General features: G+C 36.4%; 1 protein-coding gene and 1 long non-coding RNA gene across 2 annotated transcripts in view; both read right to left on the reverse strand.

The window, feature by feature from the left end:
- Positions 1–16,540, reverse strand: part of LOC108054920 (guanine nucleotide exchange factor DBS) — a 253,926-nt gene that overhangs the window by 186,424 nt on the left and 50,962 nt on the right. The gene's annotated exons all lie outside the window — the stretch shown is intronic.
- On the reverse strand, positions 7,706–8,161 carry LOC138912290 (uncharacterized). Its single transcript, XR_011417816.1, has 3 exons — positions 8,079–8,161; positions 7,852–8,010; positions 7,706–7,777 (listed from the first exon to the last, which is right to left on the reverse strand). It is a non-coding gene; the product is annotated as an uncharacterized lncRNA (long non-coding RNA).

The raw sequence follows: 16,540 nt of genomic DNA on the forward strand, positions 1-16,540 counted from the left end.
TTGTTGTGTTTTTCAATACCTATCGAAATGTAGAAGAAATTTTTTAAATCGGACCATTCGTTAAAAAGTTACGGCGGAGCAAAGTTTTTATCTCCATCTCCTTCGCATTCCCTTTAGCTGAGTAACGGGTATCTGATAGTCGGGGCACCCGACTATAGCGTTCTCTCTTGTTTTTAGCCTATAGCCGAGAAAAGATTTTATCATAACTCTTTTCTTATTTTCCGCAAAAACTACATTATATTGTCCTATGCAGGCTACTTAAAATCAGTGTTGGGAAAGGTACTGTGTTTTTTTTACCTAGGTAAGGTAAAAGGTATTGGGCAAAAATAAATACCTAGGTAAGGTAAAGGTACTTAAATTTCCCAGTACCTAGGTAAAGGTAAAAGGTAAATATATTGTTTTTTTTATTTTTTATAATTTTTTTTGTTTTGTTCAATGTAATCATTTACACTTAAAATAAGACTAGTTTCCAGTTTTTAGTCGTCTTAATCAAACAATATCTTTTCATTTCATTTAAATTTAAATGTTATAATTTTGTGCATATATTTTTAAAACACGCGGCATGAATAATTGTATGCACGTATCACTTCATTAATGTATTTATGAAACCCTCATGTACATATTTGGCGCGCAAAAATTCCGTATGTAGAAACATTGACTATATATTGTGCCGTTTGTTTACGTACATACGGCATTTTTGCGCGCCAAATACACTTTGGTTTCATAAATAAATTGATGTAGTGATGGGAACATACATACGTGCACAAAATTAAATAAAATAAAACTGCGATTAGTTTTAACTTCACAAAACAAACAATAGAACGGCTTAAGTCCAATGACTTTTAATGCTCCGTTCCGACTATTACAATTTCGAAACGAAACGATACAATGAAACGATACTACAGTGTCGCAGTCAGACTTGGCTATTTTAAATCATAGCAATGTTTAATACCTATGTAAGTACCTTAATAATTCCAAAGGTATATAAAAATCTGTATCTAGGTAAGGTAAAAGGTACTCAATTATTTTTATACCTAGGTAAGGTAAAAGGTACCACTAAATTGTACCTAGGTACGTACCTAGGTAAAAGTATCTAGGTATGTCCCAACACTGCTTAAAATATATAAAAAAAAAACTTGCGAAAAAATTTATAAAATTCTTATTGCTTGCGTAAGTTATAGCAATGTTTAATACCTATGTAAGTACCTTAATAATTCCAAAGGTATATAAAAATCTGTATCTAGGTAAGGTAAAAGGTACTCAATTCTTTTTATACCTAGGTAAGGTAAAAGGTACCACTAAATTGTACCTAGGTACGTACCTAGGTAAAAGTATCTAGGTATGTCCCAACACTGCTTAAAATATATAAAAAAAAAACTTGCGAAAAAATTTATAAAATTCTTATTGCTTGCGTAAGTTATCAGCTGCACAGAACAGAAACAAATTAATTTTTCGACACAAATCCTTACACTAACTTTCTTCACAACATTAGTACTTTGTCCAAAACATATTGTTTTAATATAGAATGTCATACTGGATTGAGAATGTAATTAAATTTCAAATCAATTAGTGTGTAAATCTAGAAAAAAAGCTTGTTTTCTTAAAAAAAATACACCAAAACATTGCTTAAACATACCTCTTCCTCTAAAAGATAGCTCTCCAACAACCAATACGATTATTTTAGTTATGATTTAGGAAGTTAGAGGAAATATTTTTGTTTAGGTAACGAAAAAGTAAGTAAAAACCAAATACTCTTTGCGATTTAGCTAATATGGGGGTTTCTAGAAGGTGTCCACTGTAGACAGCTCTTATAAAGGAAACCAGTATTTATGCGAAGCAATGTTTTGCTTTATATATTCGACTAATTTAAGAAAAGACATCACGAAAGGCAATTCCATATTACTGCATTTTACCATTGATATTTTGCTTCAGTATTTATACCCGTTACTCGTAGAGTAAAAGGGTATATTAGATTCGTGCAAAAGTATGTAACAGCTAGCAGGAAGCGTTTCCGACCCCATAAAGTATATATATTCTTGATCAGGGTCACTAGCCGAGTCGATCTAGCCATGTCCGTCTGTCCGTTTGTATGAACGCTGAGATCTCGGGAACTACAAAAGCTAGAAGGTTGAGATTTTCCACACATATTCTTGGGCCTCCTACGCAGCGCAAGTTTATTTCAGACGAGCGCCACGCCCCTTCTAACGCCCACAATCGCCCTCTAAGGATTTTAAAATGTGTCCTGCGCAATTTTGTTGTGTATATTTATACCTATCGAAATGTAGAAGACATTTTTCAAATCGGACCATTAATTAAAAAGTTATACGCAATCAAAATATCTACATATATCTATCTCCCTCGCACTCCCTTTAGCTGAGCAACGATTATAGTCGGGACACGAACCCGAGTACAGCGTTCGCTTTGGCTGAGTGACGGGTATTAAATAGTCGGGACACCAACCCGACTATAGCGTTCTTTCTTGTTTTGCTTTAAATTAATTTTTCACCTTGATTAGAATAATATTAATAATAAGGAAGGCAGGTGGGAGGGGATGCCGTGAATCAAATTGTTTAAACATCGTCCATGTGTGCAACGGAGCGAAATAATTAGGTTGTTCAATTGCGTTGCAAACTTTGTAAAGTGTAAAAGTGTATATCAATTCCAACAACAATTTCTATACAAAATAGTTTTAAACGCCTTTTGAAAATTTTTTTGTATAGAAATTGTTGGAACTGCCTTACACTTTTACACTTTACAACGTTTGTAACGCAATTGAACACCCTAAATGTTTTTTACAAATCAACAATTTGTCAATATCTCAACGTTTGAAAACTAATAAATAGTTTGCTGATCATTTTTTTGCATTATAAAAATAAAAGCAATTTTAAGGAAGATTTGCGATATAATCGATTTTTCAACCGCGCTTTTTAAACGTGTTATGAGTGTGGTAGTTTCGTTTTAAATGTTGGCTGTGGTATTTTCATTTCCCCTTGCGTGGTCACACTTAAAGTGCGACAGCAGGACATACATATATACATACATGCGCCAGCAGAACATACATACAAACATATGGGAGGCCGTGACGTCACATCAGGTTAGCAAAATTTGAAAATATTGGGGACTTGGTTAAGTATGCTGAATCTCCAAAAAATTTAAATGCAATTATTTGGGGGTATGCCATAAGATTATGAACATCACATTTTTAAACCATTTTAACAACATTTATAACAGAGAAATGGTAAAAGAAAAAATTAAAAAACAAGAGAGAACGCTATAGTCGGGTGCCCCAAATATCAGATACCTGTTACTCAGCTAAAGGGAGTGCGAAGGAGATGGAGATAAAAACTTTGATCCGACGTAACTTTTTAATGAATGGTCCGATTTAAAAAATTTCTACTTCATTTCGATAGGTATTGATAAACACCATAAGACTGCATTTTTACTTTTCCGAAATATTGAAATTTTTAAAATCGTATATAAGCGATTGTGGGCGTTAGAGGGGGCGTGGCACCCTTTTGAAACAAACTTGCGCTGCGTAGGAACTAGAATCTGCATGCAAAATGTCAATCTTCTAGCTTTTATAGTTTCCGAGATCTCAGCGTTCATACGGACAGACAGACGGACATGGCTATATCGACTCGGCTAGTGACCCTTATCAAGAATATGTATACTTTTATTTATTTATTTGTTTATTTAAAGCAATGTACTGCTCAATAGACTTAATATTATATAAATCATAAATTTAAATAAAACAAGAAAGGAAGCTACCTTCGGCCAGCCGAAGCTTATATACCCTTGTAGATAAAGTAATGCTCACTCGGTGCAGTTCCAGGGGTTCCAGATTCAGCGTTTCTATTTTAATTTAGTTTATACATAAGTAGTAAAGAATCAAAACGCCTACTTCCTACAAAGTTACAATGAATTTTCTTATATTTGTTTGAATATTCCTATGGGAGCCTTAAGATATAGTGGTCCGATCCGGCTCGCTCCGACATATGTACTACCTGCAATAGAAAGAAGACTTTCGGGAAAGTTTCATCGAGATGGCTTTAAAACTGAGAGACTAGTTCGCATAGAAACGGACAGACGGACAGACAGACAGACGGACAGACGGACAGACGGACATGGCTAGATAGACTCGGCTATTGGTGCTGATCCAGAATATATATACTTTATGTGGTCGGAAACGTCTCCTTCACTGCGTTGCAAACATCTGACTGAAATTATAATACCCTCTACAAGGGTATAAAAACAATAATTTTATTGTAACGTAGGAGAACTTATTAAGTCGATGAAGAAAGGAACGCAATGACTTTTAGGGAATTAGCCTTGGCAGAGCACTCATAGGATATGAGGTGATAAAGTTCATTATAGTTATCACATAGGATTCGGAAGGGGTCGAAACGGGAGTAGTTTTGACCTGCACACAGGAAGTGCTAATGGACGGAATCGACGAATAGCTCTGCAAGGAACGTTCCAATTGAGGGTGGCTAACAGATCAACTGAGTCGACGGCGCCAGTGATGAGTTTGTGAAGTAATATCACACCATAACAGGTCCGACGATCCTTTAAGGTAGGTAGATCCAAGAGGCGCAACCTGTCTCTATAAGAAGGCAAACGGCGTCCCTCCTCCCAGTTTAAGCCTCGTAGTGCACAAATAAGAACGAAGCCATGTCAGTAGAGTTGCAGGAAATCCGAGGAGGAGGAGCTTGTGGAGCAGTAGCTCATGGCTGACCGAATCAAAGGCTTTACTAAAGTCAGTAAAGATTACATCAGTTTGCATTGTGGATTAAAAGCCTTGACTAATGAAGGTCGTAAACTCAAGCAGGTTAGTTGTTGTAGACCGGTACTTTGTGAAACCATCCTGTTTAGAGGATATTAAGGAGCGACACTGGTGCTGCAGTTGATCGCAAATAAGTTTTTCAAAGAGCTCAGGAATAGCACTAAGTTTGGCTATGCCGCGATAGTTGCTGATATCAGATTTACTACCTTTTTTATGTAGCGGAATAAGAAAGGATTCTTTCCACATAGATGGAAATGTGCCCGCAGAGAATGATAATTTAATCGTGAATAGGCTACGTAGAACTTCTGCTCCATCAATTAGAGGGTTGAAAATGGCGTCAGTGTGGGGTACCTAGTAGGAGTAGCTACAATTGATCCTGGTATTATTTTTGCAATAGGTGGATTCGAAAAAGTCCGCAAATAGGTTGCCAATATCTTGATCATTCTATGCAGATACCTTATTTAGCTGTAGTGATGGTGGAAATTTGTTGGCTTTGCGCTTTGAGTTGACGAAGGAGTAAAATAAATTAGGATTGCTGCGAAATTCGTTTTTACAGCGTAGGAGGTAGCTGTTATAACATTCAGAATTATGCAGGAAGTAGTTGGATTTAGCAACGCTGTATTTCGAAAAATCAGACTGAAGACCTGTTTTGGCGTACTTCTTATAAAGTTTAGTTTAGAAGACCATGGAGGGCTGTTGGAGTTATTAACAACTATGGAAGGGACTAGTTCATCAAATATGGAATAAAGGACATTATAAAAAGTTGAAATGGCCTCATCAAGATGAAGACTATCAAGACAAGACCAATCCACTGAAGATAGAGATCTCGACATTTGCAAATAATTAACATGCCGAGAGCAACGAGTCCGCAATGGGGCCTCAAAAGACTTGGGTACACGAAAAATGCCACTAATGGATAGTTGGAGTGTAGGATGATGAGAGTCCTCAGGAGTGGTTAATGGAGAAGTACGTGTGACAATGGCATCACAAAGGTCAGACTTAAAAATAAGATCTAAAAATCTTACATGCGCATTGGAAATTGAGTTAACTTGACCAAGAGATAAGTCAATAAGACCGTCGACAAAATCGTTTTGATCACCAGGAACTAGGGCGATTAGATCGACACAAGGAGACCAGGATATGTACGGAATATTAAAGTCACCCAATATTATAAGATGGTGTGAGTCAGAGGCATATGATGAGATATTCTGGATAGCGGAGAGGTGTCGCATAAAGATCGGAGCCTCAGAACATGGAGGATGCTTTGTTAAACTCTTATTTAAGTTATATTTATTTAAGTAAATAGTTATGTTAATAGAAGTTAGCAGTTTCATTGTTAACTATAAACCCCCAATAAATAAATTACAAATATGTTGCAGTTAGGAAGACATATTTTGACTGACATGAATTCAATATCACCAACATTGGGAATGGATACAACTTGGGATGATATTTCCGACTTTACTGCGATTAGGACAACACCACCTCGTTTAGAGGGACGCACAGTGGGGCGAAAAAGCCAAAAGTCTGCCTTAAATCCTGCCTATAGCGAATATTTTTTGATGGGGCATTCTTAAAGGCAATTAAATATGTAAAAAAACATCAAAATGTGAATTTTTTTAGTGAAATTTTTTTGTTGTAGAAAATTTTTAAGAAAAAAATTGTTTTTTTAAGAAAAAAAATATAAATAAATTAGTTATAGGGTTCTAAGTTTCCCAATATTTTTTTTAAATTTAACTTGATTTTTGAAACAAAAAAATTATTCAAATCGGTCAACTATAACTTATAGCTGCCATATAAACGCTTATTACAAAGGGGAATGTCTCGGTTCTATTTCAATATTGGTTCATATAAATTGGGATTAGGTCATTATTTTGAAAAAAAAAAATTATTCAAATCGGTCAACTATATCTTATAGCTGCCATATAAATGCTTATTACAAAGGGGAATGTCTCGGTTCTTTTTCAATATTGGTTCATATAAATTGGGATTAAGGCATTATTTATCATTTTAGCTCTTTTTTTTTTAATTGGTCAATGATATCTTATAGATGTCATAGAATCAATCAAGGAAATATAGCATATTTTTAAAAAAAACTGGTAGAAACCGGTATTTATTTCATATCTGTATTTTTAGTAAAATAACATAATTTAAAATTTTAAACCCAAATTTGTTTATTAATTTATCATTATCTTCATCAATACCTTCACATAAGTTAAATATCTTCATGATGTTAGGGCGCGCGGATAACCAGGGCTGACGATATTTCAAATTATGAACATTTCTTGCTAACTTAAACTGCGGTTTTCTCAGAAGAGGCACAAAAGGGCAGGCTAATTTTTTCATAAAATGTAGTTAAATATCTAAACTTTAAAAAAAAAAAGAATTAAACGGGGATCTAGGGTGTAACACTACTTTACGTCCAAAAATATCCAAAAAATCCCAATTTTTTTGGACCCCTTTTAAAAAATTTAAAAAATAGTAATTATGTATCTAACATTTTTATAGTTTTTTAATATTTTAAGAATTGGTTGCTCTTAAAATTTCAATCGTTACATATACAACTTAGGCCCTTGGGCGCTTTCAGAAAAATTTCAAAGATGTGTAAAAATACCTTTTTTTCTTATTGGCTAAAATTATATTTCGAAAAATCCACTTTATAAATCTCTAGTGGGAGAACCATTCATCACAGATCACTCTTTCCTTTTGATTTGTATAGAGAATTCAATTGTTTTTAAAGTTGCATTGCAACATTTCGGGAAATCTTAAAAAAAAAAAACCATTTTGGCAGGCTTTTTGTTCTAGGCGCCCCACAGTGGGACGGTCACGTCTATAGAGGAAAAAATTATTGGTAAGTATTTCATTATCAGATACCGTGGGATTTAGCCAAGTCTCAGTAAAGCCACTCTACGAGTAACGGGTATAAAAAACAAATCCATTTTTGGGGCACTTTGGCGTCGTTTTTTGTTTTGATCTTTACGTCACACTCTGCGCCTAAATATTTCCGAATTAATTTAATTTTTCTAGATTTTTAGGTCAATTCGTTCTGGGTGGAATTTGCTACTAACCAAATTTTATCTCTTCAATTCTATTAGATCAGAGATCTTATGTTCCGGCTAGCGTAAACTTGAAGCCAGCGCCTCCAGCCACGTATATTGGTTCGTTTACAACACCTTTAGGACAGTTCCAGTTCCTAAGGATGCCATTTGGGCTGAAAAACGCGCTGTCTACGTTCCAGAGGTTTATAAATAAAATTTTTAGTGATCTGATAAGAGAAGCAAAGGTTATCGTGTACTTAGACGACATAATGATTGCGTCATAGGATATAAAGAGCCATATAGAAATCTTAAAAGAAGTATGCGATAGACTAACGAGAAATAATTTGGAATTGAGGTTAAGTAAGTGTGAGTTCTTTCAAACGGAAAGGAAATATCTAGGGTATACGGTTAATGGGTACGGCATCAAAGCAGATGGAAAGGACATAGCGGTGGTTTAAAATTTTCCTGTTCCTTCGAAAACCAGTGAGGTACAAAGCTTTTTAGGACTTTGTTTATACTTTCGCTGGTTTATCAAAGACTTCTCTATAGTTGTGAAACCATTATACGACGTAACGAAGAAAACAACAAATTTTCGGTTTGGGGAACTTGAGCTAAAAACGTTTGAAGTTCTTAAAGAAAAATTAATAGATTCCCCTTTACTTGCTTTGTATTACCCAGCAGATGAGACAGAGCTCCACTGCGACGCAAGTTCAATCGGTTTCGGTTCAATCTTGATGCTAAAGAAAAAAGATGGGCGGTTTCACCCAGTGTTTTATTTTTCCAAGCGCACTACGGACGCTGAATCGAGGTATCACAGCTTCGAGCTGGAAACGTTAGCAATAACACTAGTTTACAAAATAATATTCTTGGTGTTTTAGTTTTATTTTAAAGTCAATAGATCAGAGCTTAACTTTGCCATACAGATCAATACGATTGGATGAGTAATGGCAGCGCTGAAGCTCGACAAAGATGAAAAATGTGTTTTTTGGTCGTCTGTAAGTCGGCTGTATATATCGTAAAAACTCGAAATAAATCCGTTGAAAAATCATAATGGGTACAAACTTAAAGTTTACATCCTACCGAATAAAACAAGCCGGATATGGCCCAAATCCATGGAAAACTGGATTTATGGTGGATTTTTAAAGTTCGGATTTTTCCACTTTTTTCGGTTGACAAAGTCCAAATTTAAGATTTATCATAGGCGGCGACATGTAAACAAAAATTAGTGGTGATGGCAGCCGGTTTTACTTTACTTTAAGGGGTATAAAAATAAAATTGAGTTATCCCATTTCATTCAATCATTAAAAAGTCGTGCAGTGATGTATTTCCTGATTTTGGTTGAAAAATTCAACTTCTTCTCTTTTAGCTTGGCAACATTATCAAAAAAAAGTGGGGATCGGACAAGGTTTTTCGCAATTGAAATTTTTCGGTGGACACAGCGATTTTCCATACAAAACAGCATAAAGTCGCTAAGTAACCTACATGTTAATTTTCACGAGCAAGCCGTTTTTGTACGGGAAACCGCTGTCCGTCCACCACAAAATATAAATTTCGAAAAACCTTTAATATTTTTTTACGAAATGCTTATACAATTATCTTTTGTCGTTGTGAACAGGAAAAGTCAATAAGTTCGATGAAAATCGGACCTTCGGAACCGGGGTGGCTCACTTGGGAGACTTTGACTCAATATATTCACTTATCCAATGTGCATTGTAAAATAGTGTTGGGCTGCTCATGAGTGAGTGAACAAAAAAGAGTTGCTCACTAAACTGAGTGAGTGAACATGTTCCTTCGAACTTGTTCTTTATTGTTCACTTGTTCATTTTTGCTCACTTGCTCTTTTTTGTTCACTTGTTCGGTTTGGCTCTCTTATTTGTTCTTTTTAGTTCACTTGCTCAGTTGCTCTCTTGCTGTTCTTGGCACAAAAAGAATTTTTTTTACTTTTAGGTTGCATTTTGCATACGGTTTTACAGATAACACTAGTTTACAAAATAATATTCTTGGTGTGCTTCCCAGCAATTGATGGCAAACTCTGTTAGTGCTGGACCCCTAGATCACAAAAATAGCATTTTTTTTTTGTTCGATGGCACAGTTTTTTTTTAAAGATTTTTTAAAGTTCGAAATGTTAAATTTCGGACTTTTTTCGAATTTTTTCTTATATCTCGGCAGATATCCACTCGGTTGGGCCAGTTTTAGTTTTATTTTAAAGTCAATAGATCAGAGCTTAACTTTGCCATACAGATCAATACGATTGGATGAGTAATGGCAGCGCAGAAGCTCGACAAAGATGAAAAATGTGTTTTTTGGTCGTCTGTAAGTCGGCTGTATATATCGTAAAAACTCGAAATAAATCCGTTGAAAAACCATAATGGGTACAAACTTAAAGTTTACATCCTACCGAATAAAACAAGCCGGATAAGGCCCAAATCCATGAAAAACTGGATTTATGGTGGATTTTTAAAGTTCGGATTTTTCCACTTTTTTCGGTTGACAGTCCAAATTTAAGATTTATCATAGGCGGCGACATGTAAACAAAAATGAGTGGTGACGGCAGCCGGGTCAAAAAATAGCTAAATTTAAAAGCTAGAAAATTATAAAATAAATTTAACTTCTGAAAATTCCTTTAAAAATATAAAATTGCTTGTGTTATGACTGTGAGTATTTTTAACTAAGTACTATTCATTTGGAGAGTTCATTCTTATAAAAAAAAGTAACCTTAATTAAAAAATTAAATTCACTTTAATAATTTTCTAGCTTTTAAATATCTGATTTAGCTATTTAGTGACCCGGCTGCCAACACCAATTATTTTTGTTTACATGTCGCCGCCTATGATAAATCTTAAATTTGGACTTTGTCAACCGAAAAAAGTGGAAAAATCCGAACTTTAAAAATCCACCATAAATCCAGGTTTTCATGGATTTGGGCCATATCCGGCTTGTTTTATTTGGTAGGATGTAAACTTTAAGTTTGTACCCATTATGATTTTTCAACGGATTTATTTAGAGTTTTTACGATATATACAGCCGAATTACAGTAGACCAAAAAACACATTTTTCATCTTTGTCGAGCTGCTGCGCTGCCATTACTTATCCAATCATATTGATCTGTATGGCAAAGTTAAGCTCTGATCTATTGACTTTAAAATAAAACTAAAACTGGCCCAACCGAGTGGATATCTGCCGAGATATAAGAAGAAATTCGAAAAAAGTCCGAAATTTAACATTTCAAACTTTAAAAAATCTTTAAAAAAAAACTGTGCCATCGAAAAAAAATTTAGTGCTATTTTCGTGATCTAGGGGTCCAAATCTAACAGAATTTGCCATCTATTGCTGGGGAGCATTTCGGCTGTAAACTAGTGTAATTTATTTACTAAAACGGTTTGGGGTATACCTTCACGGTAAAAGTTTTAAAATTGTCACGGATGGCATTTTCTTACATTTACGTTGACAAAAAAAGAGAATATTGTAAAAATTAAAAAACTTCTAGAACGGACTGAACACAAACTGTACGAAATGCAAAATGGTATTATTTATCGGAAATATCATGACTCTTTATTATTTTATGTTCATGGAAACGGACGTACTCTTTAAATACCATAATGGACTCGGACATGTAGTGGTCGACAAAGTATTAGAAGTTGTTTTGAAAACATATTGGTTTCCAAAGTTAAAGGAAAAGGTAGGACAACATATTAAAAATTTAGAGTGTATTGCATTTACAGCGAAGGGCAAACACGAAGGCTATCTACATAACATTCAGAAGCCAACCAAATATTTTAAACAGTTACTTATTGATCATCTGGGCCCAGTCACGACGAAAGATAAGAAATCAATACATATCCTATTAATTGTTGATAGGTGCACAAAGTTTGTAAGACTGTACTCAACAAAGACCACAAAATCTGCTGAAGCGATAACGGCACTGGAAAACTATTGCAGATCATATAGTACCCCTAAATGTATAGTCTCTGATCGAGGATCCTGTTTCACCTCCTCAGAATTTTCAAATTTTCTAAGGACTCGAAATATAACTCATATACAAATAGCAACTGGTTCGCCTGAGGCGATTGGACAGGTAGAGAGAATAAATCGAAGCATTAGTCCAATGCTTGCAAAATTGTCAGATTCAGAACCGAGTTGGAGCTTTGAAAGAGTACTGGGAGAAATTGAGTTTGCAACAAATAATACAGTTCATAGAATGATTAACCAACATCAAAGTGTGTTGTTATTCGGAGTTGGCCAAAGAGGTAGTTTAGTTGATTGCCTTAGAGAAATTTTGCGAAAATGACAAAAGGAAAGCAGAACAATTAAAACAAGAAAGGAAGCTAGCTTCGGCCAGCCGAAGCTTATATACCCTTGCAGATCATTCCTATTAATTCACAAATCGCAAAAATGTTCAATTTTCTAATATTTCTCATTAATTTTCCGATCGTTCCTATGACAGCTATATGATATAGTCGTCCGATTTTGATCAAATTAAAATTGAAATTCGGAAATATTTAAAAAGAGTCATATTCTAGAGTAGAAGATAATACAATAAAAACCAAAGAAGCTAGAATTTATTTCCTATTACTTTTCCATTAATTTTCCGGTCGTTCCTATGGCAGCTATATGATATAGTAGTCCGATTTTTTAAATAATTAATTCGAAATTCAGAAATATTTAAAAAATAACATCCCCAAAAGTAGAAGGTAATATTTCAAAAAACACCGAAGCTAGAATTTTTTAAAGTTTTTTTTTTCCGATTGTTCCTATGGGAGCTATAAGATATAGTTGTCCGATCCGGTCGGCTCCGACATATATACTACCTGCAATAGAAAGAAGACTTTTGCGAAAGTTTCGTCCCGATAGCTCAAAAACTGAGAGACTAGTTTGCGTAGAAACAGACAGACGGACAGACGGACAGATGGACAGACGGACAGACGGACAGACGGACATGACTAGATCGACTCATCTTGTGATGCTGATCAAGAATATATATACTTTATGGGGTCGGAAACGTCTCCTTCACTGCGTTGCAAACTTCTGACTGAAATCATAATACCCTCTGCAAGGGTATAAAAATAAGAAAGAACGCTCGCGAAAGAGCAGCTCAGTTACAAAACGAAAAATAGCAAACGATTGAAAGCAACACAATATGAGAAGGAGATTATGTTGTGGTAAAGAATTTTGATTGTGTATGGAAGCATACGGCTCCTCACAAATTTAATAATTTAAATAAGTAATTCAGTATTTAGATAAGTATTTGTAGATAAGTCTAGTATTAATCGTAGGCTAAGATTAGGCACGAACCCCCACACACGATAGTCAAGCGGAACGCTCACCGCTAGCGAACCAAAGCTCACCTCACCCACACACACAAAGCCCGAGAACTCACCACGAAAACTGGCACTTCCAGAAGTGACTTCGGCGACGCTTCTAGAAGTGCCGCCGTAGTGGAACATTTCTTCCCGACGGGGGTGACTTCGGCGATCCGAATGCGATATCGCGGAAGACACTTCCAGAAGTGACTTAGGCGACACTTCTAGAAGTGCCGCCGTAGTGGAACAGTTCTTCCCGACGGGGGTGACTTCGGCGATCCGAATGCGATACCGCGGACGATCGTTTTCATCTTCTAGACGTCACTAAATAGTGACTTCCGCGATAGAAAATGCTTGCAGGGAAGTGCGAACGAGAGGAAGATAGGATCTTGGAAGTTTTTCAAGAAAACGACGCCAAACCAAGAAGCTGAAGAGAATAGAGGAGTTAGTGGTTTCCGAGCGGTCGAGTGACACGGATTATGGCGGACGAGCCCAGCGGTCGTTTTGACTCTGGCCTCGACAAGTGACAAGCAGGAGCGAAAGGACACATCGAGGAGCCCAGCCCACCACCGCAAGAAAACCCCAGCGGTCGTTTGACGCTGGACAGCAAGAGGCAGAAGCAGCAGGACGAGGACGTGGCGTAGATCTCCCGGCCCAGGACCAGCGGCGAGGGGACCTGCGCAGGAAAAATACGCACACATACACCCGACGCGCGTGTGTAAAAGGATGGGTGAGTGAGACGCAAGACCCGCACCGAGTGGCCACGAAAACCCCAAACTGGCCGTCAGCCACGTGTTTGCAAAGGTTTTTCGATCTCGATGCGGTGTTGCACGGTTTGGGTAGGTTAGATACGCCCCCTTGTATTCGGTGCTCAAGGGCTAGATATAAAGACTCTGTAAATATGTAAAGAAAACTGGCAAATATTATAAGCGGAGAGATTCAACTAAGAACATGAAGAAAAATTCTTAAATAAAAACCTGAGTTGTTGGCTGGAAAACGGAGTATAAATTGCATGTCTATTTTATTGCCCGGGGTCGGACAAGCCGACCGGAAAATAACCTCTTTTTAGACTGACCCCAGAATAAGGCTCAAATCCGGGGTTACTACTTGACCCCTTGAGCCCTGCCCTACCAGCGCTTGCTGGCGGTACAGTGGGACTCCGACAAGTTTGGTCAAAGGGGCACGGGTGACCCCATCGGTGAATGCTGAGGGAAGTCAGGCGTGCCAGCTAGACTGTAATCCAGGCCGCGACCCACAAATAATGAACTAGTGCGATATAAGAGCGCCCCCTCTAAAGAGATATGTTGCCCTCCCTTTGGTTTTCCCCATAGGCTTATCCGAAGAGTGATACGCGGGGTCTGTATTACCTTCTTGTATACCACATAAACATATTTCCTCAGTCTTACTGATCGATTAAAGGGGCGGACAACGCCACCTCGCGCCCGCCTACCAGTCATCTCCCATCCATGTCCCATCCTTTATAATTTTTTCTGTAAAGGGGATCCTGGCCAGACTGAGCCGCATCCCAGCCGAAGAAAACTACCTTATAATTGTCACACAGGAGTTTCAAAGAAACTTGTTCCGAAGTTCAAAGGACCTTTTAAAATACCCAAGTCGTTAGAAAATGACCGGTATGTTGTTAAAGACGTGGAGGGATTTCAGCAATCAAGAATTCCATACTCTGGCGTTTGGGCGGCAGCTAATATGAAACCCTGGCTCGGCTGGTCGAAAACCAAAGAAAATGATGAGATAAATGATAGTGAAGAAAATGATGAGATAAATGATAGTGAAGAAAATTATTAGATAAATATTAGTGAAGAAAATTATGAGATAAATAATAGTGAAGAATATAATGAAATAAATGAAAATAAAACAAGAAAGGAAGTTAGCTTCGGCCAGCCGAAGTTTATATACCCTTGCAGAAATGCCTACTTAAAATGTGGTTTTTACATTGTCAACAAGAAAGGAAGCTAGCTTCGGCCAGCCGAAGCTTATATACCCTTGCAGATCATTCCTATTAATTCACAAATCGCAAAAATGTTCAATTTTCTAATATTTCTCATTAATTTTCCGATCGTTCCTATGACAGCTATATGATATAGTCGTCCGATTTTGATCAAATTAAAATTGAAATACGGAAATATTTAAAAAGAGTCATTTCCTTGAGTAGAAGATAATACAATAAAAACCAAAGAAGCTAGAATTTATTTCCTATTACTTTTCCATTAATTTTCCGATCGTTCCTATGGCAGCTATATGATATAGTCGTCCGATTTTGATAAAATTAAAATTGAAATTCGGAAATATTTAAAAAGAGTCATATTCTAGAGTAGAAGATAATACAATAAAAACCAAAGAAGCTAGAATTTATTTCCTATTACTTTTCCATTAATTTTCCGGTCGTTCCTATGGCAGCTATATGATATAGTAGTCCGATTTTTTAAATAATTAATTCGAAATTCAGAAATATTTAAAAAATAACATCCCCAAAAGTAGAAGGTAATATTTCAAAAAACACCGAAGCTAGAATTTTTTAAAGTTTTTTTTTTCCGATTGTTCCTATGGGAGCTATAAGATATAGTTGTCCGATCCGGTCGGCTCCGACATATATACTACCTGCAATAGAAAGAAGACTTTTGCGAAAGTTTCGTCCCGATAGCTCAAAAACTGAGAGACTAGTTTGCGTAGAAACAGACAGACGGACAGACGGACAGACGGACAGACGGACATGACTAGATCGACTCGTCTTGTGATGCTGATCAAGAATATATGGGACGTTCCATGTCAACCCGGCCACCCCACTTTTTTATTTTTTTTGTATGTGGACAGTACCACATTGATTGCAAAGCCACTTGCTTCCAATAGTTTACCTCATACCTATTTTGTCAATGTTACCACTCTTTCGCTGTATAATCGCGTTGAAAAGAAAACACAAAATCATTTTTATCCTGCGAACGGAAGAAACAATTGGCATGGTTCAAAAGCAGAAAAATCGGTCTTTCCATAGCCGATTACGAGAAAAAAAATAGATTTTATTGGACCGTAGATGACCAAGCGATAGCGTTTTTAAAGTCTAAAAGTAGGATTTCGTCCAAAGGGCCAGTCTGCAAAAATACCATTATATTTTTCTCAGAAAGCCCCATATTTAACGGATTTTATGCCACTGATTTCATAGTGGGATCTCTCTTGAGGAATTAGCTATGAATTCTTTTCTACGTTTTTTTAGTAGTTAACTGTCAGAAAAAGCTAATAAGTAATATAAAATAATCGAATATGCTTTGGAAAAAATTAACAAATCAATGAAAAGAAATCATAGCTAATTCCTCAAGAGAGATCCCACTTAAAAACCAGTGGCATTAAATCCGTTAAATATGGGGCTTCCTGAAAAAAATATAATGGTATTTTTTGCAGACTGGCCC

The sequence above is a fragment of the Drosophila takahashii genome, chromosome 2R, assembly GCF_030179915.1.
Source record: "Drosophila takahashii strain IR98-3 E-12201 chromosome 2R, DtakHiC1v2, whole genome shotgun sequence".
In the NCBI taxonomy this organism is placed as follows: domain Eukaryota; kingdom Metazoa; phylum Arthropoda; class Insecta; order Diptera; family Drosophilidae; genus Drosophila; species Drosophila takahashii.